General features: G+C 44.7%; 1 long non-coding RNA gene across 1 annotated transcript in view; it reads left to right on the forward strand.

The window, feature by feature from the left end:
- The first annotated feature begins 17,373 nt into the window (after window positions 1-17,373).
- LOC135902216 (uncharacterized) overlaps window positions 17,374-24,779 on the forward strand; it is a 106,566-nt gene continuing 99,160 nt past the window's right edge. The window contains exon 1 of the long non-coding RNA XR_010564447.1: window positions 17,374-17,497. This is a non-coding gene — a long non-coding RNA (uncharacterized lncRNA). The remainder of the gene's footprint in view (window positions 17,498-24,779) is intronic.

The raw sequence follows: 24,779 nt of genomic DNA on the forward strand, positions 1-24,779 counted from the left end.
AAGCTAAAAAAACATGAATTACCATACAAAAAAGCCGAATTAAGAACGTTGGCCAATTCTGTGAAGATGGTACCTCGTGAAGGATACTGTAAGTCAAAGTGGTGTTTACAGAGCACAATAAGAAAAAATCAAAATGTTAGAATCACGGGCTTCTACGCAGTCTAATCAAGCAGACGAAGTCTGCCTGAGGAACAATGAGTGGCAAATACGCAACCTAGTACCAAGCAGTACAAAGCAGTCAATATCGACATGATGACGACGTCAACAACAAGAACAATAACAGCAGCACTAAAAACTAATACCATGACATTCTGAAAACCTTCTCACGCAGTGTCGTACACACGTTAGTTGTATTTGTTTACGTTTGGCACCAGGCCCATGAGCCGTTCAGAGAGAGAGAGAAAACAAGGATAGTAAAGGCCGGGAGGTCAACCAGAAGAGCATCCAGTTTGCTACCCTACACTGAGGGTGGGAGAAATTGGAATAGAAAGAGAAAGAAAGGGAGAGAGTAAGCACTTAGTGCGTGTGGGAGGGACACTATAAACGGTCTCTTAAGCCGGTGTACTTAAAGTATTGTACTATAGTGCACGAATCGCTTCTCGAGCCAGTGAAGGGTGTGACCACGGTCCGAGTATCTTTGACTCGGTGAAGGGTCTTGAGTCCAGTCGGTGTAATGTTAGACATTACACCGACTGGACTCAAGGCCGTTCACCGAGAGAGGCGTTAGACATCGTAGCGAAGGCGTAGTAGCGTCGCACATCGGGCTCTCGGCTTCAAGCCACTTTGCGGTTCTTCGTTTCCTTTATCACACCTGTATGTAAGGTGTTCTTAATTATGTCGCGACCCAAGTGCACAGTGTCTTGACGCGGCTGGCTTGAGATGCGGAACTGTTGAGATGCAGCTGTAGCGATTTCTTTGCCGCCACCATTTGGAACAGTCTACTTTCTTTTACACCACTTCGTGCCACTTGCAACTCGTAGGGTGCCCTGACAGAATTCTTAGATTTTCATTGGGGTGATAAATGCTTAGACTAGAAACCATTTTCCTTGGCAGTCAGCCTGCGCGGGAAGAACAGTCTCTTCCGTATTGTTCTGGTACGTAACTCTGAAGATTCATCGCTTAATGTCCACCTAAATTCCTAGTCTGTTTCGTTGAAAGCAGTAACAAGCTGTTCTGAACAAAGCGATGCAGGGATTCGGCATGCGGCCTGCACTCAAGCGCATTTATTTTGGCGCGATGACAGACGGTTGGCACAAACTCGTAACGGTATGTTGTAAGCTGCGTCGGCCGCGAGCGGTTTGTTGTAGCATGCAATAAAGCACAGCAAGCACAAGACGAGCGGGGAGAGAGAGGATATGAAGAAAAGTAAGAGCAGAATGCGAGAATTACGAAGCGTCGTGCAATAAAGGTTTTTTTTTTTTTTGTGGCTGCGATTTCATATGCGCCAGTGGTTGCTAATAGCGTAGGGGTGACACCGGTAACACTGCTGGCCTTTGCCTCAGCGACTTTTGCCTAAATGTTGCATGAGCGCGCAATTAGAAAATAACGTATGACAAAGTGGTCCGTATTCCTGGTTTGAGAGATATATCTTCGTCGTTGTCGTCGTCGTCATCGTCATCGTCCTTCTTTTTTAATGTCCACTGCAGGACGAAGGCCTTTCCCAGCGATCTCGAATTACCCCTGTCATGCGACAGCTCATTTCAACTTGTTTGAAACTCTGCATCCGGACAGGTCGCCACTGGAAACTGTCAGATATTTGCCAGCGCTAAAAACACGCAAGGCAAGAACGAGTCACCGCCTTGTCCTCTGCGCTTCTCGTTCACACATTATTTGTTTTTAGCTTCAGGTAAATAAGTCTCAATCATGCTTGCAACATCACAGATCGCGAATAATCAGAGTTAACCGTTCCGCTAGAAAATGTCTTACTAGAAACCGACAGATCTGATGTACATTGCTATCCAAGTAACAGAAAGCGCAGTGTGAAATGTGTTTAAATAAACAGTATTTTTTTTTTCTTTTGCGTGTGCGTATGCGCAAGATAGAGGGAATGATTTTGCAATAATTGTCAGTTTCTCACAACAAATGCGCACGTCGCTCACAAATCACAAACCTAAATTTGGTAACATTCGTTTCTCCTCTGCTATTTATGTACGCAAAATTTCAGGCGGAGTAAATAAAAGAAAGAATTAGCATAAAGCTAATAAAGTATTTTTTAGCTTTGCGGCTTTCTTGTCAGCAGTAACGCTTGTTCGCGTGGTTGCTTGTGTATAAGAATTGAAGAATGCAATAAACATTTGGTTTTATTGCAGCACTCTGAAGGTAACAATTTACAACCCGTAGTTGAGTAATGAGATGTTAAAGCAGCACCCAGTATTACGCAGGCATTTATGGGCACAGATTTACGTAAAACTGGTTGTTTCTTGATAGATAACGCGTAAAGAACGCTCCATACTCTATCCGAAATACTCTCAATTGGCGGCTATAGTTCCGAGCCATTTATGCCAGCCAATTATGTGAGCAAGAAGAGAAACTAGTGTGAATGGCATGATACAGCCGGCAGATTCGCCTCATCCAGATTCCAAAAAACAAACGCCTTGCAAAGATATAAATAACGAAGTTAAGAAAAGAAGAAAGCAACGACAAGGAATTGCCCACGAGACCGTGTAATCAAAGAATGAGAAACAGAAAAAAGGTTCTGCTGCACGCGTGGTGGCAGCTAACTTTATCAGACCGGGGGCTAAAGCAATTTCTGTGAGCCGACCGAGTAACCATTCGCATTACTGCTTCTGATCCATTCTCATTTCTTTTATCATATATTCTCGGCCTTTCTCTTGTGCAGTGCCGCATAGGCCTCGCGCATACCACCATAAATGTGGATTTCTATTTATTTATTTATTTCACATACTTCCAAGACCCGAGAGCATTATAAGAAGGAGTGGTAAATAACAGATGTTTGCGCAGTAAAAGTTAAAAATATAGTTATAGCAGGTAAGTAAAACATATTACCAAAGGCTTCATGAATGCCAGTCTTGAAACTGTCTGTGTCGGTAATGGCGGCGATGGAAGGGCAAGGTGGCTGCATTCTTTGCTAGTCTTCGGAATGAAAGATTCACTGCAGTTAGTCAGGCAAGATGGTGCGCCAACTTTGTAGTTACGGTCTGAATGCCATGATGCAAAAAAGGAGTGGAAAAACGAACGTCTTTAAGAGTCGTAATTATAATGATAGATTTTGTGGAACAAAGAAAGGCGAAAGTGCTTAAGGCGCAAAGATAGCTCAGGTAAGGCAAGTGTTGCTTTCATCGATGATGCCCTGACATTTCGATAGTAATTTGATAAAATGAAACGACCTGCTCAAGTCTGGGCGGATTCAGTAATTGCAGCAAGAGTGGTTACCTTGGGGTCCCAGGTGGAGCACGCGTAATCTAATTTACTGCGAACGAGCATTTTGCACAAATCTAGTTTTACTGACAACGGTGATCGCGAAAAATGATGTCTTCAATAACACAGCATGGCGGTTCGCGTTGTTAGTCACATAGTCAAGAAGTATGCGACAAGAAAGATCGCAGCTGATGTGGATGCCGAGTTACTTGTAAGAGGTCGCAGTATATAATAGGGTTCCGTCAAGAAAATGCGTGCTGCTAATAGTGTGGCCCCGTCGAGATATTCGCATGCTTTTACACTTCTTGATGTTCAGCCGCCTCTTCCATTTGTTGCACCATGAGGACAAATGGTTAAAGTCTACCTGAAGTTCCTGCTGATCAGAGAGTTGGGCTGGTTCTTTAGAGAGGATGCAATCGCCGGCAAAAAGTTTTATTAATAATTTATTTTGAAAGAGGAAAAGAACCGCAACTTCAGAGCGGATATCGCATCTGCACGCAGCGTGCCTTGACATACTGAACGAAACAAAACACACGTGACAGAAAGCACCCTAGATGACTGTGGAAAGTGCCGAGGGGCATAAAACAACTCACGCCTCAATCAAAAACCGGGTTTTTTATCTTGGAGAGCTACCGAAGGCTTACTTACACAAGGGTCTAGGCCAAGTCTGCGCATGTGTGCGGCTTCCATAATTCCTCGCTCAAGTCTAGAGTCCCCCGTCCTACCATCTGGCTTGATTGAATTTTGGGTAGCAACCTTTGCATTCCCTGGTGCCGGGTTAGATTGGCGCCGCAATCACCTTTCAGAGAGCGGAAATGCTGCCGCAGTCTATCATTAGTACATTGGCCAGTTTGGCCAACGTAAATACTGCCGCATCGCAGCGGAAACTGCTACACCGCATTGGTGGCACAGTGCACGTACTGGTACTCGTGCTTAGTAGTACCGGCGACCTTGCGCGGACCATCCGCCACGCACCTACATAGTTGGGATAACTTGCAGGGGGCTGAGAACACGAGTAGAATGCCCTAATTAGCCGCCACCTTCTTCAGCTTGTCCGCCATTTTGTGCACATAGGGCATGACTTCTGCCTCTGTTGAGACTCCCTAGAAGCCCCCCGCGCCTTGTGCCGCAGCTTTGACAACAGCGATTAACCCACTGCCTGAAGAACGGCTCAAGGAAAGTCTGCCTGCTTTAACTTATTTACTTGGGTCTGAAAACTTTCAGCTGTCTTGTGCTGGCGTGACTTCAAAAGGGCTGACCTGAAACAGGGGATAGCCACGCCTCTGTTAATTAGTTTCGAGAGATGGATCGAAGAGATGGATCTTCAAACCCTGCACAGACAAGTGGAAGGTATTAAGGCTGATGGCTTGACTATGTTCTTTCCCGCCACGACGAATAAGAACTTGTGCCCTCTACGAACAATAGTCACAGAAAAATGCAGCTGGCTGGCTATCCTCAGCAGATACCTCATGAAGCATCTCAACAACGTCACGCCCGAACACCCGTACAAAGTGAAGTGTTCGGCAGATGTGACAGAGGCCGGTACTTCAACAAAGTGACTTAGGTGCGACTTTCAGCATTTCGATAGATATTGAAGAGCTCTTACACTCTGTTCCGCATGATGAACTGTTTCGCGCGGTCAGCGAACTAATCGACTTGTCTGGTGTGGTGTCCTTTAAGAACAATTGTGGCGTCTCCAGAGATGTTTTTAGAGCGCAGCTCTTTGGCGTCCGTTCCTGGGTTTCGCGTCGTCGTCGGCGTTGTCGTCGGCCTCGTAACCAGCTCCGCCCCCCTTTCATCCCCCCAGCGCTAGCAGCGACCGACTGATACCGCTGGATGCCGCTGATGCCGCTAGAGAGTCAAGATAACGTGACTGCATAGAACACCGTCGCCGCCATGCAGAAAGAGGAGGAAAGGTTCCCCCCCCCTGTTCTTGTGTGGCGGATAGGGTGCTCTTCAGTTGCCGACGCGCCGGTTATTTCACGTAGGCCCCGGCACGTCGACGAATACGTGACCACCTTCCCACGGCTAGACCTGGTTCTTAGCGCTGCGGAAGCGAGGGTATCATATTGTTTGTGTCGGCATCGGCGGCGTTGTCCCTGAAACCAACTCCGCAGCTGGGGTTGACTCACTATCGGCGTCAGCGGCATTAGTCAGTCGCTGCTATCTCTTCCCTCCTCCCTTTATCGTGTTGTCCGCTTGATGCGCGCGCTTCTGCCCCCATCGTTTGCCGCTGGGTGTACACGCCCCCCTCCCCCCTCTTCCTGCGAGTCTCCGGTTGTCAAAGCGCCGGCTCGAACTTAATTCCTTTCTTCGCTCCTCCTCCAATGCAACCCCTGTGCAGTGGCAATCAGAGAGCCAGATCGGTGGCGGCGGATCTGTATATGTGCACCGCCCGAGCCGAAATTGCCGCTGCCGTTCGCCACTGCGAAATTATCTGCCAGTTCTTTCTGAGCCATGAGCGAGACGACCGATGGAAGTCCTCCGTCTGCTGCTGCTGCTGCTGCTGCTGCTAAACGAGCTGCCAGAGCAGAGGCCCAGCGCCGTCGCCGTCAGAATCCAGAGGTGCGTGCCGCCGAAGCAGAAGCTTACCGTCGCCGCCGTCGAGATGATCCAGGAGTACGCGTCGCCGAAGCAGAGGCTAAGCGCCGCCGCCGAGAAGAGCCTGCCGTTCGCGCCGCCGAAGCGGAGGCTCATCGCCGCCGTCGATAGCAACCAGCAGTAAGCGAGGCTGAAGCAGAAGCTCATCGCCGCCGCCGAGAAGACCCTGCAGTTCGCGCCGCCGAAGCGGAGGCTCATCGCCGCCGTCGAGAGCAACCGGCAGTAAGCGAGGCTGAAGCAGAAGCTCATCGCCGCCGCCGAGAAGACCCTGCCGTTCGCACCGCCGAAGCGGAGGCTCATCGCCGCCGTCGAGAGCAACCAGCAGTAAGCGAGGCTGAAGCAGAAGCTCATCGCCGTCGCAGAGAAGACTCTACCGTTCACGCGGCCGAGGCCGAGGCCAAACGCAAACAAAGGCTCGCATTCGCTGCGCTCAAATTTCGCATTAGGAAGTAACGTAATCGTCGGTAATTTTTTTTTTACCTTTTAAGGTTATACCTATGTGAAACTCTTGGAAAATTTGAAGCGAACCTGTTGACCCAGAAACGAGGCATCAGCATAGGTTCGTGTGTAGCGCCTATTCTGTGCGAAATCTACCTTGCTACGCTGGACCGCCAGCTTCAAGCTCAGCTTGACGCCACTAACCTTGGTGTTAAAATAGTGTTTAGATATGTAGACAATTTTTTAGTCCTGATAAACGTTGACCATAAAGAGAGTCGTAGCAACGTCGCTGGGGAAGTACCAGAAGTCTTTAAATATTGTTCCAAATCCTTGAACTTTAGCAAGAGCAAAGTATTCAGTTATTAGACTTACAAATTTCCTTTGAGATGCTTGATCATGTGTGCTGGGCTTACTCTTCGCATCTCCACACCCGAAATTAATTAAGAGAGGCGTAGCTATCACCTGTTTGAGGTCAGCCCTTTTGAAGTCATGCCAGCACAAGACAGCTGAAAGTTTTCAGACCCAAGTTAACAAGTTGAAGCAGGTAGGCTTTTCTCCAGCCCTTCTTCAGGCAGTGGGTGAATCGCTGTTGTGGAAGCTGCGGCACAAGTCGCGTGGGCAGGAGCAGGCGACCCCCTTCAACAGAGGCCCTCTAGAAGTCATGCCCTATGTGCACAAAATGGCACACAAGCTGAAGAAGGTGGCGGCTAAGCCGGGCATTCGACTAGTGTTCTCAGCCCCCTGTAATTTATCCCAACTATGTAGGCGCATGGCGGATGGTCCGCGCTAGGTCGCCTGTACTACTAAGCACGAGTACCAGTACGTGCAGTGTGCCACCAACTCCGTGTACCAGTTTCTGCTACGATGCGGCAGTGTTTACGTTGACCCAACTGGCCATTGTACTAATGATAGACGGCAGCAGCATTTCCGCTCCATGAAGGGTGATAGCGGCGCCAATCTCCACAAAGACACCAGGAAATGCAAAGGTTGCTACTCCAAAGTCAATCAAGCCATCATGGTATGACGTGGGGACTGTAAACTTGAGCGAGAAATTATGGAAGCAGCACACATGCGCCGACTTAGCCTAGACACGTGTGTAAGTGTACCCTTCCGTGGCTTTTCTAGATAAAAAACCAGCTTTTTGATTAACCTCTGACAGTTGTTTTATGCTACTTGGCACTTTTCATAGTCATCTAGGGTGCTTTCTGCCACGTGTGTTTAATCTCATCCTTCAGTATGTTAAGGCAAGCTGCGCGCAGATGGAATGTTTTGCTGCTATGTATTTCGTGGTAATAAACCTCAATTACTAGTTAACGCTCGCCCGGCCCGCTCCTTCGTCTTACGCAAGTCGCTGTTCTTTTCCTCTTTCAACATGTCGGACCAAGTGGCCCACCGTTCCCCCTCTTGAACCGGATTTTATTAATGAGAACGTGATACTTTGCGGGAGGTCGTTAATGTGAGTGAGAAAAAGGAATGGTCCTAACAGAGATCCTTGTGAGAGACACGATGAGTCAGGAGAAAGAGAAGACCGATAGTTAGCAGTCACGGACTGGGCACGGTCATCATGAAAGTATTTAATGCAGTGGAATTAGTGTATATGTTAAGTTTTCTTAATTTACGAAAGCGTACGTCGTACGCTGGTCCCATCGAAAACTTTAGCGAAAGTCAAGGATATGTAAATAGTGTCAGAGCTGACATCGTTATGTACAAAGAAATCATTAGTAAAATATAAGAACTGCGTTTCACAGGAGAACATTTTCCTGAAACCATGCTGGCAGTTAGTGTAGAAAAGGTTGTCTTCTAGGGATTCGAATGAATGAGAATAAATAGCATGATCAGTAAGCTTACATGGAATGTTTGTAAGTGATATGGGTGTGTAATTATCGGGAAGATGTACGTTGACTGACTTAAGGACAGGAACCATCTTCCCTACCTTCCAGTCTTTGGCAATTGTGGAGCACCCTAAAGATTGAGCAAGAATAATGGACAGGACAACAGAGGAATACATTACCGTCATTTTCGATACGTTGCGCGTTATTGAATCGCAGCCGAACGGTAATGAGTTTTCGAATGCCTGCAGAATCAATGATTATGTAATCTATAGGGGTAAAGTTACCGTCGCAAAAACATGGGAAAGAGACAGGTGCGGTTTTACAGAAAAAAAAAACAAACGCATTGTGAAACACTGAGCAACACTGGGGAGGAGGGACGAAAGTGTTATCATGGCATGCCATTTAGATAAGGCGATTGTCCGAGCCACTAGCGATATTCCAGAACTTACGCGGGTTAGCCTGCAACACTTCCGGCAAAGTAGTGTCAAAAAATCCTTGCCACGATTGATGTCATTATTGTACCACATGTTTACTTGGAAATATGCAGCCCAGTGATTAGAGTTATCGGTGTGCTTAACGCGAAGAAAAATACTTAGCTTTTTGTTCGAAAGCCGTTTTAGACGAGTAGTAAAGCAGGGCGACCTTGGGTTATAAGTAACATTTCGCAGTGGTATGAAGCGTTGGACTAAATAACTCAGCTTATTTTTATAGAGGCACCAGTTTTACTCAACCGTGCGACTAGAAAAATCGCACATGAAATGAAAGAGGGACGACTGCATTTCGGCTGTTATCGATGTTACATCTGCTCGACCGTAATCGGGAATCGTTGTACCCTTTTCGTCAGATAAGGTCCGTGCTTTGTTCGTCGGTCGCTTTTTATTTTACTTTGGCTTCATCATATTGATCTCTATTAGGTGCGCTATTCACTTAGCGGTATTCTTCGTTCGCACAGCGTGCGTCGTCAAAAGTTGGCCGAGTTTGAAATGCTCGAATATTCTGCTCAATCAAGCGGGCCTTCCGTTATCTCGGTGTTATGACGTTCCAGTTCATCGCAATAGTATTTAACAGAGCTGCATCTGAACTCAATACATTGGCGATGTACTTTCTCTACCCTACACTTTTCTCACGGTGTTCATGTCATAAATCTCACTACGCAATATAACTACGTAATGAAGATATTGAACATAATCCTTTTAATTCCTTCAGTTCATATAATACGCCAGCTGTGTCCTTTTTGTATAAGCTTTATTTAAAAAAAAATGAAAACGTGTCATACCTCGATTCTTACCATTTTTGCAGATATACGACGTAACTAGGCGTATATTAGCAGAAAAAATATTTCCAACGATAATTTCGTTAATCGGCTAAGCTGTCCTAATTACCTTTTAAGTTACTCAGTTTGGAAAGCACATGTTGTTAATTGCTAAATTGAAGCCGAAGAATAGTGAAGTCCTTCCGATTAGAAGAAATCTTTAGACTAGCCCCAGTTTCGAGACAGGTGTCCCCGAAAATCCGCAAAAAAATTCCTCTCCGTTCCTATTAAAATTGTCCTGAACTGTTAGAGGCTCGATATTGGGAAACCTAAATGGAGCGATAGTGCATTTAGTAGTCGCATATTCCTAATTTAACCAGTTACAGTATTTTTTGCTAAGCGCACATGACCTTATACTCCTCGTCTAAGTTCAAGCTGTCTCCTAAAGTGAGTAAAAAAATAAGTTATTTAGCACAATTTCACTAATTATCCGAATTATCGACGATTAATATTGAGTTTTTCTGCTTACGACCACATGGTCACGTAAACCAATCCGCAATAAACGCCAGGGACCTATATATGACAGTTTTTTTTACAAGGTGGTGTTCCACGTGGATGTTGCTGACGACAGGATTGGCGAAGTCAAAATAGCAGCCGGGATTGCGGTTTAATCCTAACTGTTATTTTCTATTTCTTATATACTAATGCGCTAAGGAGTTCCCATGGCAAACTTAAAAAAAAAACTGCGGCATTTATTTTTAACAGGTTGGCCTATAGGGCTATCCGGGAGTCTTTTGAATTAGTGGAAACTGCGATATACGCCCACGGTCGGAGGCAAGGCAAACACAAACGCTGGAAGACGAGAAGCTGGAAGGCAAGAGCTGTAGGTGCAGATGTAGATGTAGATACTTTTAGTTAATAACCCATATACGTACTCGGGGAGATTGGCAGAGAAAAGGGCCATTGAAAATAAAATAAGAAAGTGAATATGTAAACAATAACAAATCAATATATTAAAATAGGTAGGCTAGAGTAAATAGAGATAATCATTATAAGATAACTATAGTTTAAGAAATTGTAGGAATAATAGAAATGCATCCCAATAAATCAATTCAAAATCAGTTTGGTTGAAAGAAAATGATGCTTCGAATTCTGAAATTTGAGCCTAAATCTCATTTATTGTACAAGAAAATTATGGATGTCAGCGCAAACCTTCCCGTCGCTGTGCCCAAGAGCCTAGTCATTCCTGGAAAGTAAATTTGGAGCACTTCAATCTAATACAAGAAGGTGGAATGGTGTTTTTGAGGTTCGTTTTCTTAAAGCGGTACGTTGTCGAGGAGAAAAGTAAAATTTTCGGTGGTTTCACGTTCCCTAGAAGACGAACAAATCGGTGACGTTGCCAGACCGACCCTCTCTACTAAACCAGACCAGACGAGTCCGCCTTGGTCATGAGTTCTTCTTCGTTCTTATCCATCTTTAGCGCTTTTCACTCACTAAGACTATCCACGTCTTTGCTGGAAGTTAGCACAAAGAGTGCAAAAACATGAGTAGAATAAATGAAAGAATCACTCGTTTATTCAATCAGTAAGGGTGTGCTCTGTCACGTAATATGGAAAGAAGAAATAAGAAAAAAAAATTGCGGTGGTCTGAGATTTAATCCTAAAGTTACTTCAGCGTGCACCAACCAACTTTGTTTTATGCTCCTTCAGGGTTCAATTAACAACAAAGAGATGCCTTTGTCTTTTTCTGGGTACACTGTGTGGGCTTTGAAAACAAGAAATGGCCAGTTTTTCTTTCCATGTCCGAATTGTATACATACATGATTATTGCTACTAATTTAGATGCTTATTTCAATATTATTAATTCTTGTAGGAGAAACCCTGATTATCTACATGTTAAGAGAAGAATGTGCGTCTAGTTTGCAATATACACACGCATGCAACGAGCTGTAGCCTACCACTTGTACGCAGTACGTGACTAAGTAGGCGATTTGCATTTATGTTCTCGTGGAATCTGTTTTCCTTAAATTAATTAAGCACAATGGATAGTGCGTTTAATTATTCGAGAAACGACTTCCCCTCAGAACCCTACTTGTTTTCAGTTCGTGACATCTGTGCTCTGGTTGCTCATTCGTAGCATTCCTGGGTTGTGCGCGTCTTCAGCCTAAAACACAGTGTTACTACTATCAACCATACTGAAGCATTACTTCATTTATTGCTCAGCCTCATACTTTTCTTCCCTGCTCATGCTTCCCATAAACGGGCTTTGTTCTTAGATCACTGCTTCTTTTGTCCATTGCAAAATCCCTATAATGCTTCACAGTAATGCCCTTGAGAAACTAGAAAACTTTCTTTTCCACGGAGATGCTGCATCCCTTCCTTTCTTTCTTCTTTCATCTCTAATAGCTGCAGCTTAACGGGTGCGCACTTTCCACTAATCTGAAGGCGAGCGGCTGGATTAAGCCAAGATGAAGTGTGTGTGCTTAAGCGCATTTTCTGCATCTAGATAGAAGCAGGCAAGGAACGCTGGCAGCAATCACCTCCATGGCGCTCTTCTCTGTGGCCCCGTGGCTTCATGGTCCACGGCTTCCTCCAGGGTTGTCGCGACGCACCCCGTTACGTACGTCGGTCTTAACAATGCGCCGCACTCTGGTACGGGCTTTCCCTCTGCTAGCTATGAGCGGAGGGACAGGAACGCAAACGAGTTCCTGCGCAACGGCGTGAAGCTCGTGCGGCAGGGCATTGAGGTCGTCCGGAATGGCGGCGCTGTTGCAAAGCCTTCGTGCCACGCGTGGCGCTTCCTTTAATGCGTGCGCGACGTTGCAACGTGTGAAGTCTTAGGCATTAAGTATTCACACCATCATGCATCGTGTTTAGGCTCATAAAGGAGTGAGTATAGCTTTGTGCATGCACCCAAAACTAAATCAGGCGCTGTACGAAAAAACCTTCATTGGCGCGCATCAAAACTTTTACTACGTGTTGAAGACGTTGTGACTAAGCGGTCGACACACGTTATGATATGAAAAGCAAAGAAAAACAAGGTGCAAAGGTTGTTCTAATTGTCCGTCTTTCCAATAAAGACAACCTGAGTTGTGTTGAGTAAAACTGCACTGGAGATCTGCTTTCTACTTTGTAGGTCAACTGTGAACAAAGATATCCTGAAAGATTTACAAGTTATACTTTCATGCACTTTCCTCGCGATTTTCTTGATTTGTTAAAAATGAAAGCACAGCAGTTGACTGCTTCTAGACACACAAATAAAAAAGAGCCATAAATTTGTTGTGTATGCGTAAACGACATTGCAAAGAGCACTGTTAGACGACTGCAAAGGCGTTACGTCTCAAAAGCTCACCCATCACCTTAGAAGAAAAAGTCTCGCTTTTTATGTGGCAAAACCACTATACGTTTATCAGGCACGTCGTAGTGGGGGACTCCGGATTAATTTCGACTACCAGGCTTTCTTTAACGGGCCCCCAATGCACAGATGTTTCAGTATTTCACCCTCATGGAAATGCGGCTGCCACGGCCGGGATTTGATACTGCGCCCTCGAGTTCCAATCGCAACACTCGCAACGTCATAGCCACTATATACCATCACGGTTGGTCTCATCACTTGTTGTTCACACAAAAAACTTTATTTTTTTACGATAATCATCATCATCAACGTGGCTTCATGTTTGCGCGGTCCCGCGTATTTTTTTGTCGAGTTTCTAGTTTTCTGAGAATAATCGCTACACTGGTTCAAGAATACATTGGTACAACGTTTGCCTAACTTTGTTCTGTTCTTCAAGCTCACCGCGGTGGCTAGCGGCTATGGCGTTGTGCTGCTAAACATATAGTAGCAGGTTCGTGTCCCGGCTACGATGTACCATCCATTGGGTGTAGGGTAAAGAACCCTAGGTGTACTAACATTAATTGGAGTCCCCCACTACGACTTTGCTCATATTGGAATGTAAAACCCCAAAACTTAATTTTATTCTGATATTTGGAAATGTTTTTATTATATCGTATCTTATACCTTAGTTGTACCTCAGGGTGTTTTTCTTTACCTACATCAAATCTTTTAAAACTGCCTGGAGCAGGTAGTACAAATCTAAGCCTTGAGCAAGATAACTTGATGAGCCGAGCGTTGCAGCAACAAGAAATAAAATTGCTTAGCTGAAGATTTACAATAATTACACTAATTATTTCTTAATTACTCCATGGCGCATATTTTAATCTATGAATTGCAGCTAGTGAGTTTGAAAGAGATATCGACATGCAATAAATTTTGGGGATATCAGCGCTTTCGAGATGCTTTCAACCTTGCGGTAAATTACCAATATTGTTCCACTTGCTATATTTTTTTATGAAAAGGCTGTTTGCTGTATTGAAGGGCAAAAGTATTTCTAACAGCAATGCATTTCATCAGACCTTTTGACAATTGATGCCTCAAAACCGGCCTAGTTCTGAGAATTCGTTTCAAGTGGATACGCCTTGCGAATTCACCGGCTCGAAATCGTAAATATATACATGCGCGTATGTAGTTTAAAGCAAATAATTAAAAAAATATTTCGTGTAGCTATGTCAATTATTGAACTAAGCATTTTGATTTCTCACCTAAGTAATGGCCGCATAATCGAGTAATTTAGATCAATAATTACAATTGTGCAATCTACCAAAAATTTTTTTACAAATTTGGTGCTGCCAAAAAAAAAACGAAAACACCTAGTGCGAGGGACCACAACTCGATTCAATTTTGATATTGCAGCATCTATAGCTTGTTTGACTCTCCGGTTCAATTTCAAACACAAAGACAATCTTTGTCCAACGCATACAGGAAATTCGATGATCGTCCTCTGAGTGAACAGACATTACTGGAGCACCGTCCCCACAGATCATCGGCTCAGAATGCAGTGAAGGCACTTTTGTGCTTTCTCAGAACGTCTGATTTGCGAGAGCGGCTTTAACTCAACTACTGTCCGTAAATGCATCTACACCTTCTCTCTCCCATCTCTCTCTTCCCCTTCTCCCTTCCCCTAGCGTAGGGTAGCCAACCAGACCCTTGACAGGTTAACATCCCTGCCTTCCTATATTTCTCTCTCTCTGCTGATAATTGACCCCGTACTCCATCGTACTTCGAATAAAATGTTTAGGATAACCATTTTTTTTTTCAGGTGTGTTTCAATGGTCCTAAGCTCATCTTGCTGGGGCTTCTTTCTTCAGAGCAGATGTCTTGTAACCGCTGACGACTATGAACGGACCACTGAGTGTTATAAAAGCGCGGGTGATTCGATTCGAGGTCCAAGCACCGACCAGAGTGGTGTGGCTTTCGGTACAAGCTGAAGGCGGTGCCAGTGGGAGCATGCATTACTAGTGCGTCCAGGAAAGAGAAGCACCCACTGTTCTCCTCCTCTAGAACAGAAACTGAGTTTCACTTCAACACAACAGGCAACTAGGTGGCTGACCGTCTTAGGCGCACAGCGTTGGTATTCAGGCCAATGAATAAGGCTGCTCAGGAAACAGAATCACGAGCCACACACTTTTGTGTCATTTTTCTCCATAGGTGTCGCCATAGCACGAGCCTTGTATGACTAAGCAACTACACAGAAACGAAGCTGCCCTCCTCTACTGCATGCGCCCACGGTAAGCGCAAACCACAGCCTGGCAGTGAAAGATGAGCTAGTATGCAGAGTCTAGCTCATGGTCACATTTACTATGACTTGTCAAAGTATGCCAGCTTTGATAATGAACATGAAGCGTTATGAGATGGACTCATAATGGGCAGTTGGTTCATTCAAAGACACTGGATATATATTAGCGAGGAGTTTCGAGCCCTCATCGAATGCAGAGCAGGAGTTTGAATAATGAGAGAGAGAGACAGAGATCGCGAGAGAGAGACAGGAAAAGTTTAATGAAGCGAAACAGAGAGAGCCCTGCGGGTGGGGCCAACAGTGCGAGATGGGATAGATGGCGTGCAGTGCTTGGTAACACCCAGTTGGAATCCGTCCATGCTGCTGGTCTTTCTCGTACTGTTTCTAATGGGTTCTGCGCTCTACTTCACTTGATAAGCGGCACCGAGGCGAAGAAATCACCGACAGCATCTTCAAGACTAGGTGCACCTGTAGCTGGCAGCATTCCTCCTCCTTGCTTACGCTATCATTCTCCGAGTGCGCGGGAGCACGAAAAAGGCATCACAGAAGGCGAGGGTTTTCTAACAAAGACTACAACAATGGCTCTACAGCTTAGGAATCTCGCATTTCTTGCACCCACAAGCTCACCGCCTTTCTACTAGGGTCTACACGTGTTCTCTCCACGCCAGCAATGTGGGCGTGGCTTGTTCTGTTACCGACAACGCGAGAGCGCGGCAAACATGTTAGAAAAAAAGCCCACACTGCCGACACCTCCCACCACACTTTTGTGACCATCGGTGATGCTGGTCATGTAATTTACTTTTCCCACTTTATCAGTCGCCTTTTTATGACTAGGCGTTATAATGTACATAATACTGCAACGCACTACGCTGCCGAAATTCTCGCGTTTAGGTGGGTAGAGAATAAGTTATCGTGGCAATATTGCTCCACGCGTCTCTTGTATAGCTGAACAATGACGTGCCGAGGCGTGCACGCGCAAGAAGTAGTTCACAAGATTTGAGCACTTGGCTTCTCCTACGCGGGCTCTTTGTGACCGCCTTAGATTGCAGCTTCCCTCCTATTATATAGCGCCTGATCGCGTCGCATATATGCAGCATTAAAGGAAATTGGCCCACTGAAAACACACGGTGACTGAAAGCCTACCCTAATCCCTGTAGGCGACAGAGGCCGGCGAGGAGGGGGATTGAGGATGGCAACTTATAGATTGTAACGTAAGCCTCTCCTGTCGGAAATGTACGCTCTTTCCTGGCGACCGACTGATAAGTGCTCCAGGTCCTCATAACTGTCGTGTCACCTGAACAGGGATGTCACGTGCTTAGATTTAGTCATTCTTTCTATTCGCGCTGGCCTCTCAAAACACAGCACAACTGAAACAGCAGTGGTCTTTGATATTCTGGCTCGCACTCATAAGTAGAGATTTGGGCTCAGTGGCAAATGAAAAATAAAGGATTAAGCAAACTGAATGGCGACGCCCTGGTTCCACTTAGTTCTTCATTGACCACTCCTCGCGTCATTACCTGCGTGAGAATGTGTGACGGCGGGACGAGCATGGAAGGCACCTTACATCTTGATAAGATTAGTAGAGTCTACTGCGGCCATTAATAAGGTGTATATTAAACTGTGCGTTTAAGTGAAGAGAGATTGGCAAGTCGAACAACTTGATTATTTAGGATAGAGAGAGAAACAAAACATTTATTCGCGTGGTACCTTGTTAGCTTCGAGTGTAGGCCCTTAAAAACTACTTGTACAACTTTCAGGAAACCTTGCACTGTGTCTAGAACCGTACTTGTTGTACGCCTTTATTCTTCATATTCACCCGCCGCTGTTGCTTATTGGCTATGGTGTTGGACCGCTAAGGACGAGGTCACGGGATCGAATGTCGGCTTCCGCAGCCGCATTTCGATGGTGGCTATGGGCGAAAACACCCGTGTACTTAGGTTTAGGTGCACGTTAATTAACCCCAGGTGGTGGAAATTATTCCGGAATCCCGGAATACTACAGCGTGCCTCGCAATCATATCCTGGTTTTGACGCGTATACAAGCCTATAATTCTTATTTATATATTCAGGTAAGTCAGACGCACCTTCATGCATGGCTATGACTATGACGCTGTCGAATTCCGTGCAAGCGCCGTCGATTTCTTCAGATGGTGCATTTCACCGGGAAATTGTGCTGCAGCGCGCCCTGTCCGCTGTTCGTGGCTCATTTTTCACCGCGCGTCAAAAACAATGGGTACAGTTGGCTTCGGTGGCTGGCATGCTGCCCACGCTACCCACCCTCTTAGTGCCCATTTGCCTATAGTTCATTTCGGCGGGGACAGCAGGGCGCAGAAAAGAACGGAGGGCAGTGTTTTCGCCAGTCCAGGTTGGTGTCATACGCAACAATTTTTCGATAACGCATTTTTCTACATGTCGCCGTTGCTGCCACGCTATTCTACGAGCTGATTAACTGTCTACTGTTGTAGGAATAGCTGTTGTCGATACCGACCTATATAACCAGTTTGTTTTTTGCAATGCGCGTTCTGGTTCGAAGGATAAACTGGAACTTGCGCTGAATGTTCTCACATCGATTATGTGACTGATGCTTTAGCATTCCTTTCCTAGCAGGGCACAGGTCTGACTCGCGGTGCAAAAGTTTTCAGCTGTGTGACGAGCGCTACTGCAGGGAAGGGAATCAGCATAGCTGTCTAAAATGCTGGCATTATGCTTACCTAAGGCGCGATAATTAGAAAAGTAGGCAACTTTGTGTGGTCCAAAGCAATTGCGTGGACAGTGCATTCTTGTATCACGTGTGTGAAGACATGATGTCATTGTGTCTAAAGTGGACCGGAATTAGAATAGTGTCACCATGCTTGCTGACCGTGTCTCGCAAAATCAAAGAAGTCTGTGCGACGATCCCTTTCTTAAGGAAAGGATGCCTAAAATCTGCATGAGTAGCAAATCAGGAGTAAAAATACCTAAAAATAAATTTTACCTCAAAAGGATGAAGGCCTGCGTAGAAAAAATTATGGCGTCACTAAAAACTTGCATATTGCACCCAAAACTGTTCCTTTGATAGACTGCCATTCGCACGCAGCAGTGATTCAACAATTCTTGTATGTTTTTAGAAGAGATAAACACAGAATAAGTGGGATAAAGCGCACAAGACACACGGAATAAAATGCGTTTACGCTACATATATTAACCCCATGCGATTGAGCTCTTGCTGCACGCTGCTGAAAGCGGTATAGCCGTCAACCGTTACAGTTTGATTAGTGTACTGTAACTAAAAGAGGTGCTCGTGCGCAAGGTAATTTAAATGCGCATCACGTAAGAAATGAAAACAACCTGACGAAATTCGCAGTGTTTGTCACTTTTACGCGAACCTTTATTTGTTTGGTGAACGTTCTGCTTCTAATCTACTTAAAAACAGACCTTGTGGTACATATCTATTTTTTTTCGGCTCTACCACTCACTTTTTTTTTCGTAGTAGCACGCTGTCACTTTGTAACAAAACCAATGGGTTTATCGTGCTTACGTCTTGTTTTGAATTTGATTTTGGTCATCTTTTAGACGTGGTACGTTGATAAGAGCGTTATTACCTTTCGTTTGTCGCAAAACTTAAAAAAAAAGGATCCAGGGAGCGCAGTCATGGGCCCATGCTTGTTATACGCTGCTAAGTATCAGGACGCGGGATCGAATCCCAGCCGCGGCGTCAGCAGCATTTAGATCGAGGCGAAAACGCGTTGGTACCGTACACTGGGTGCAGGTTAAAGAACCCCAGGGGGCCAAAACTAATCCGGAGTTTCCCACTATGGCGTACCTCACAATTATATTCTGGTATTGGCACGTGAACAGCAGAATTATTTTTTTTATTCCAGTTATCTTTTATTTCTAATGGGATCTGCAGCCTTATTCTCGCCCTTCCTCAAACAATTCGATCACTACGCCTTCTTTTTCGCAGCCTTTAGCTCGAACGGAACGGTACCGCTCATATGTGCGCTTCTGTTTTATTCAAGATACCAGAGGTCTATATACACAAAACCAAGTCGATTCAGTTTGGTCGCGAAGCTTCAGGCGAAAATGTTCTGACCAAGTTGTCACCGACATCAGCAAGGGTGGTTATGGGAGCAGCGATTGAAGCGCGACTATGTGTAGGAGCGAGCAAACATTGATAAAGAAAAAAAGTGCTGTTTAAATACCATGAGGCGCTGTTTGATTCATTGAACGAAAATAAAATTCCGAATAAATTTTATATATGCGTGGTGGGAAAATAAAAGACAACGCTATTTTACTTTATCCTTAATTATAAATACCTTTGTTCAGTGACCACCATTTCGCAATGCAGTGCAGTTCTTGAAGCGTGCGGACAGTCGCGCTCGTAAAGTTCACGTCGTAAGTTTAAACTCCAATCACACGTTGTGTTGTTTTGCTTCTCGACGTTTGCCTGAATTTGATGGCGCGGGTAGCTTCCTCGTTGCTTAACCTGTTCAGTCAAAGGTAATGAGTTACAAACGCCAGAAAATGGTTTAGTTTAGCTGTTTACGTGTGGCTGCGCTGGCCCACGGGATTCGCAACCGACGATCGGACCACCCGAACAGCACACTACCCCCAAAGCTTTCATCACTCTCAAAAGGAATTGTATTCTGTGCAGGGGTGCCATTTCGACACCCGTACGGCTGACCCTTCGCTGCGTCGCCTTCCGCGCTGAAATCTCTGAACACCCATCAACTCGAATGATGGGACATTTTAATATACAGCTCTGATGAAAGGCCACCAAAACCAAAATTCTGGCCTCTGAGAACAAATTCACGTCACATTTGCTTTTAGCGGACATGGCGTCACATTATTTTCTCTTCCGCCGGAATCGTTCCCTCCTCACATAGATGGCGCTATGCCCCATTAACCGCCGCTGAACCGCCCCAAATTAGGAATGGATTAGCAGTTAGGACTATAGAATACCTACACGCCCCATGTAGGTAACCATCCTTTCACACTGAAAAAAAGATATTGTTAAGTTTCATGCCATTAACAAATATATTTATGCCTTGTCAAGTATTTGTTTCGACGTTTTAGTACATGCCGACTATACTGACATATAAAGTTTCCTTTCACAAATCTGTGCCAGGGATACGAGGGACACGTAGTGGTGGGCTCTGGGGATTTTTACCCTGTAGGTTTATGTAGGCTTACTTAAACACCAGCAAAATGTAGTAATTACTAGGAAGTTTTCTTCCCGTGGCCCCCTACCGAAATGCAGCTGCTGTGGCATAAATGTAAGACGTGAGCTCGTGCTCGGCAGGACAAACATTAGTTAGTCAGCAACCATGGCTGCCATGCACACCGGTAAAACTTGGCCTTGCTAACATGTTCGTACCTGAAATGGCTTTCCGGTATTCCTACACACTTAAAATTGCAATCGGGTGAGTTGCCGTAACGGAAAAAACGAAAACCAAGAACCACTTTCCATTAAGTGCTACAATGACTATTTATTTTGCTGTTTGCACTTGTTCGGCATGTTGCACTGCAACGGTGCAGTGCTACTTGCCCGTAAGGAGTAATGGGCTCTAAACAAAATCTTATGTTTAGACTATGATGACATGCGTGTACTCGCGTTTACAACAGTATGTAAATAGTATTTGGCTGGTTTCTCAACTATATTATCTTCCTTTCGTGATCGCCATAAAGAGAAGTTCTCAGGTGAAGAGTATCGCGACTTTCAAATTAAAATTCAGGTCGGGAAAATTTGGCAAGTGAGCAAGTATAACTTCGGGAGGTCGTGGTCTTTCACAGGCGCCCGTCAAGCCTGTCAAGATATTGACTGTACGAGTTTTTGTCGCGCATGCGTGCCTTAAATCAATCGCGCATGTTGCTCTTCGGTTATGCTTGAATCTGCATGCAGAACTGGGAAGGACAAACAGGAAGCGATGATGAATTCAGGGCGTTAATCTTCAAAATAGTTTTACTCAGATTACCAAGCTTCCTAGCACGTCCGTTATTCGTAGCTGCCTGGAAGGACGAAAAGTATGATAGTGATCAAGACCGTAATGAAGCAATAGCCAGGGTGCCTTAAAATTGGGAACCACACTTAGCCAGGTGAACTCCGTAAACCCGGACCCTACTTCTATTTTGTCAGTAAAGTCACAAAGCAAACATTGTTTTGTTTAGTTTTCTGCCATACCTTTGACGGGAAGTGCTGCTGTATAAAACTAGTAAACATATTCTTATCCACGAAAAACAGCACACTTGCTTCACGGGCAATGAGCGTGTTTGGGCGCACCATGTTTTCAGGCGTGTTTTCTTGTATCCTGTTATCGAAAGCATGTTTCTAAGAACCTCAATACAATCCGCGCATTGCTGTAGTACACGACGTTTATTCTCGAGTGTGCCTCGCGATCAAATGCGACTGTCGAAATGTGCCCCAACTGCTTTGTCAATTACGCCATGCATGCAACTAAGAATTAAAATAAGCCGCTCATTCAAGCGCTTGCATAACTATCGGGTTATGGATTGTTTCACCGTCGGACTCGCATGTTAATAACAGTAATAACGCAAGTAGTAACAGAAATAATGAAAGACGGCAGGTGCGGTGGTCGCTTTTACAGCCTTGTGGATGACTTAATTAATCTTTAGATTTAGTCAATGTGCCTATGACCAATGCAACGGAGCCCGCTTCGAGTATTTGAATGGCACGAAAAGCAATCAAATCTTTAAAGTAAGTTCATGAGACACGTAAATGGGCTATTACAAATTGTAGCTAACCGAAGGTATGAAGAGGACGGTGGCCTTTTCTCAACGTGAGGGGGTGGGTATCGGAGGCGGGCAATTTTCTTATAAATGGGGGCAAGAGAAAGAGAGGAGAGATGTTCCCAGCGTGTGGGTGAAATGAACACATGCAGTGCATCGTGAAGGTAAGGGAGGGAAACAATAAACGAGGGCATTTGTCCTCCTCTACGCGTGACATACAAAACCAAAAAATCTGTTCACGCCTGTTAGTCAAAAGCGTCTTTGTTGGTTTAGCCCTGTAAGAACCAAACACAGTTCTAAATAAACGAAAAAAATCAGAACAACTTGTTCTATACTTTCTTTTTGGTCGTGGACAGTATATACTTGTATAACAAAAGAAAACAATGAAAGAAAATGCATTTGAGTTGTAACTAATAAGTGCAGTAATTATTTATTTGTGATTTGATTTGCTGAACCACATATCTAGAACTTAAAACTTGCTCCACCGCATGAAAAACACTACACGGCCTATGCATGTAGTTTCCCCTGCCTAAGTAGCAATTTCGAGGTATCATATACACGTCGTGTAGCATGCACGATACTTTGTACACTGCGCAGGGCTAAAGCCTGCCTTAGCGACTTAGCCTACCTAAAGATTCAAACTTCGCTCGGATTCTTTCGTACTTGTTGTGTTATCTTTTTTTCCTTTTTCTTCTTCTGGTAGGTGACGTTCCCAAGACACGGGTATAATGTCTCTAAAGCTACCTATCTACATCTACCTACCTACCTATCCATACATAACGAAGCGGGCGAGCCTTAATGTGTGGCAACCTCATGCCGTCTTCTCTTTGTCCTGTGTTCTGACGCTTGCTAACTGGCACCGACGTCGTTCCCTAACACAGTGAACTCGCCACCCACTTCGTGTTTTACTCCGACAGGAAAAGCTTCAACTCCCATTGTTGTACGGTGTGTTACGCACCGCTACATCATGCGGAGGCACGCACCATGCAGGAGTTGAGCGCGTTAAGATTCAATTTGCCTAAAAGGCTGCCCGATTCCCAGAAAATCGTAGCGGGCGAAAGGCATCAGGCTCCATAGCCACTTTTCTCTTTGTCGCTTTTCCTTTCTTTCAGCCTGTTTATAATTTTCGTGCAGCTCCCTACGCTCATTTTTTACTTTCGGCGCGTTCCCAAAATTTCGTTTTCGGGCTCTTATTTTCCTAGGTTGTGCAAAAAGCAAGTTGTGTGAACACCTACACTCCTCTACACCCACGCTTCTCGCTGCCATTTATTATTTTCTTCTTTTCTTTTTCCTCCGTCTGTGTTGCCTTTCGTCAAGTAAGTCGGTTACTTTTGAACTTTCGTTTTATCTATCCTGCTGATACATTGCGACCGCTCAGGTAAGCTCACTTTCTCTTTGACTTCATTTTTTTTGAGCACATGTATTTGATATATACTCCTTTCTTTTTCATTCCTTTATCTGATCCTCTCTTCAGTCCAAACTTCCGGCGCGGTTTTTCCAGCTACCTCAATCCGCAGGCAAGGGCTTGTAAAATAGATGAGGACGGCCGCACTAAATTCTCATGAAGCAGCCGTGCACGGCCACCGTGAAGCGTACTTCTACATCGTGGCGGTGGATCATCGCAAATGTAGACACAAAAATCGGACAACGCATTAAATGACCGAGATGCTGCGTCGAGGTCGTAATCCGAACAAGATACTGGCAAAAATAAAAACGAAGTCAGAACAGGCTGTATGCTCCTTCTAACGGGAGGGCCTGCGAAGAAATCAGGTGCCTTAAAAGCCGGAAGCTCCTGGTGCACAGCGGTTTGGTCATTTTTTTTTGGGGGGGGGGAGGGGGAGGGGGGTTGGCCAGCCGAATGAACTAAGCCGTACCGGTTATATACGGTGGGGAACTAACCGCGCGCCCTTAATCTGGTTTCACGTAAGTTCCGTCAAATGAGTGAAACATAGTTTGCAACAATATTGCACAAATACGTAGTGCAACTTATGCGCAATGAAATTCAGAGTGCCGACACTGTGAGTGCACTGGAAGAATCGCGACAAGTCGCGCAGTGGCAACTGGGCGTTATTCTTTTGATCTTATTTCACATTATTCAGCCAATTATTTTAATTATCGGTCTGGTTTAGCGTTTTCTGTCCTTATAGCAGGTAGTTGACTGCAAGAGTTCTGTGGTTAAGAGGAAGCTTAACTTCAGCAGCTCCTATCTGAATACTGAACGTTGATGTTGATTCCCTTTCAACATGGAAACGCAGAAAGGGGATCTGCAACACAATTAGGAAATTAAATGCCGCTACTTAAAATGACAAATGCAACGAAAACAAATGAAATGAACAGATTTTATTAAAAGGCTAGGTAATGAACCTATTTATTCATCAAAGATGGCGAACTTTTCAAAATGTTGTCTTTGAAGGAACATGTGACAAAACCTAAGCAGAGACATGGAACTTCTAGCAAGCGAAAGTATCTGGCTTTAGGCTTTTATATGCATAGGAAAAGAGAAATCACTTTTCTCGACATTCATTACAATTTTGTGACAATTTTATGAGACCTACAGCATTCAAGAGTGAACATTTATATAAAGTGTAGGAAGCAGATCTTGGGCATTCATTTTTACAGAAATTGTGGAAAGTCCCAAAATAAAAAAAAGAAGAAATAGGCTTGCAGCTCTCTCACTCAACACCTATAAACAACGTAACAACTCGTTAAATCGAACATATTAAGAGATCTAAATGGAACAAAACAAGTGGTGAAAAATACACAACTGTAATATATGCCACGACCTTGTTAACGGAAGTTTTGTTAAAAAGAAAAAAAGAAGCTTCAAGAACATCGTAAATAATTTCCCAAAAGCACAAAAGAAATGATATCGATGGCTATACAAGTATTCACGAAACCAGATAGTTTCATAAGTTTCACAG

Source organism: Dermacentor albipictus, chromosome 4 (assembly GCF_038994185.2).
Source record: "Dermacentor albipictus isolate Rhodes 1998 colony chromosome 4, USDA_Dalb.pri_finalv2, whole genome shotgun sequence".
Taxonomy (NCBI): Eukaryota; Metazoa; Arthropoda; class Arachnida; order Ixodida; family Ixodidae; genus Dermacentor; species Dermacentor albipictus.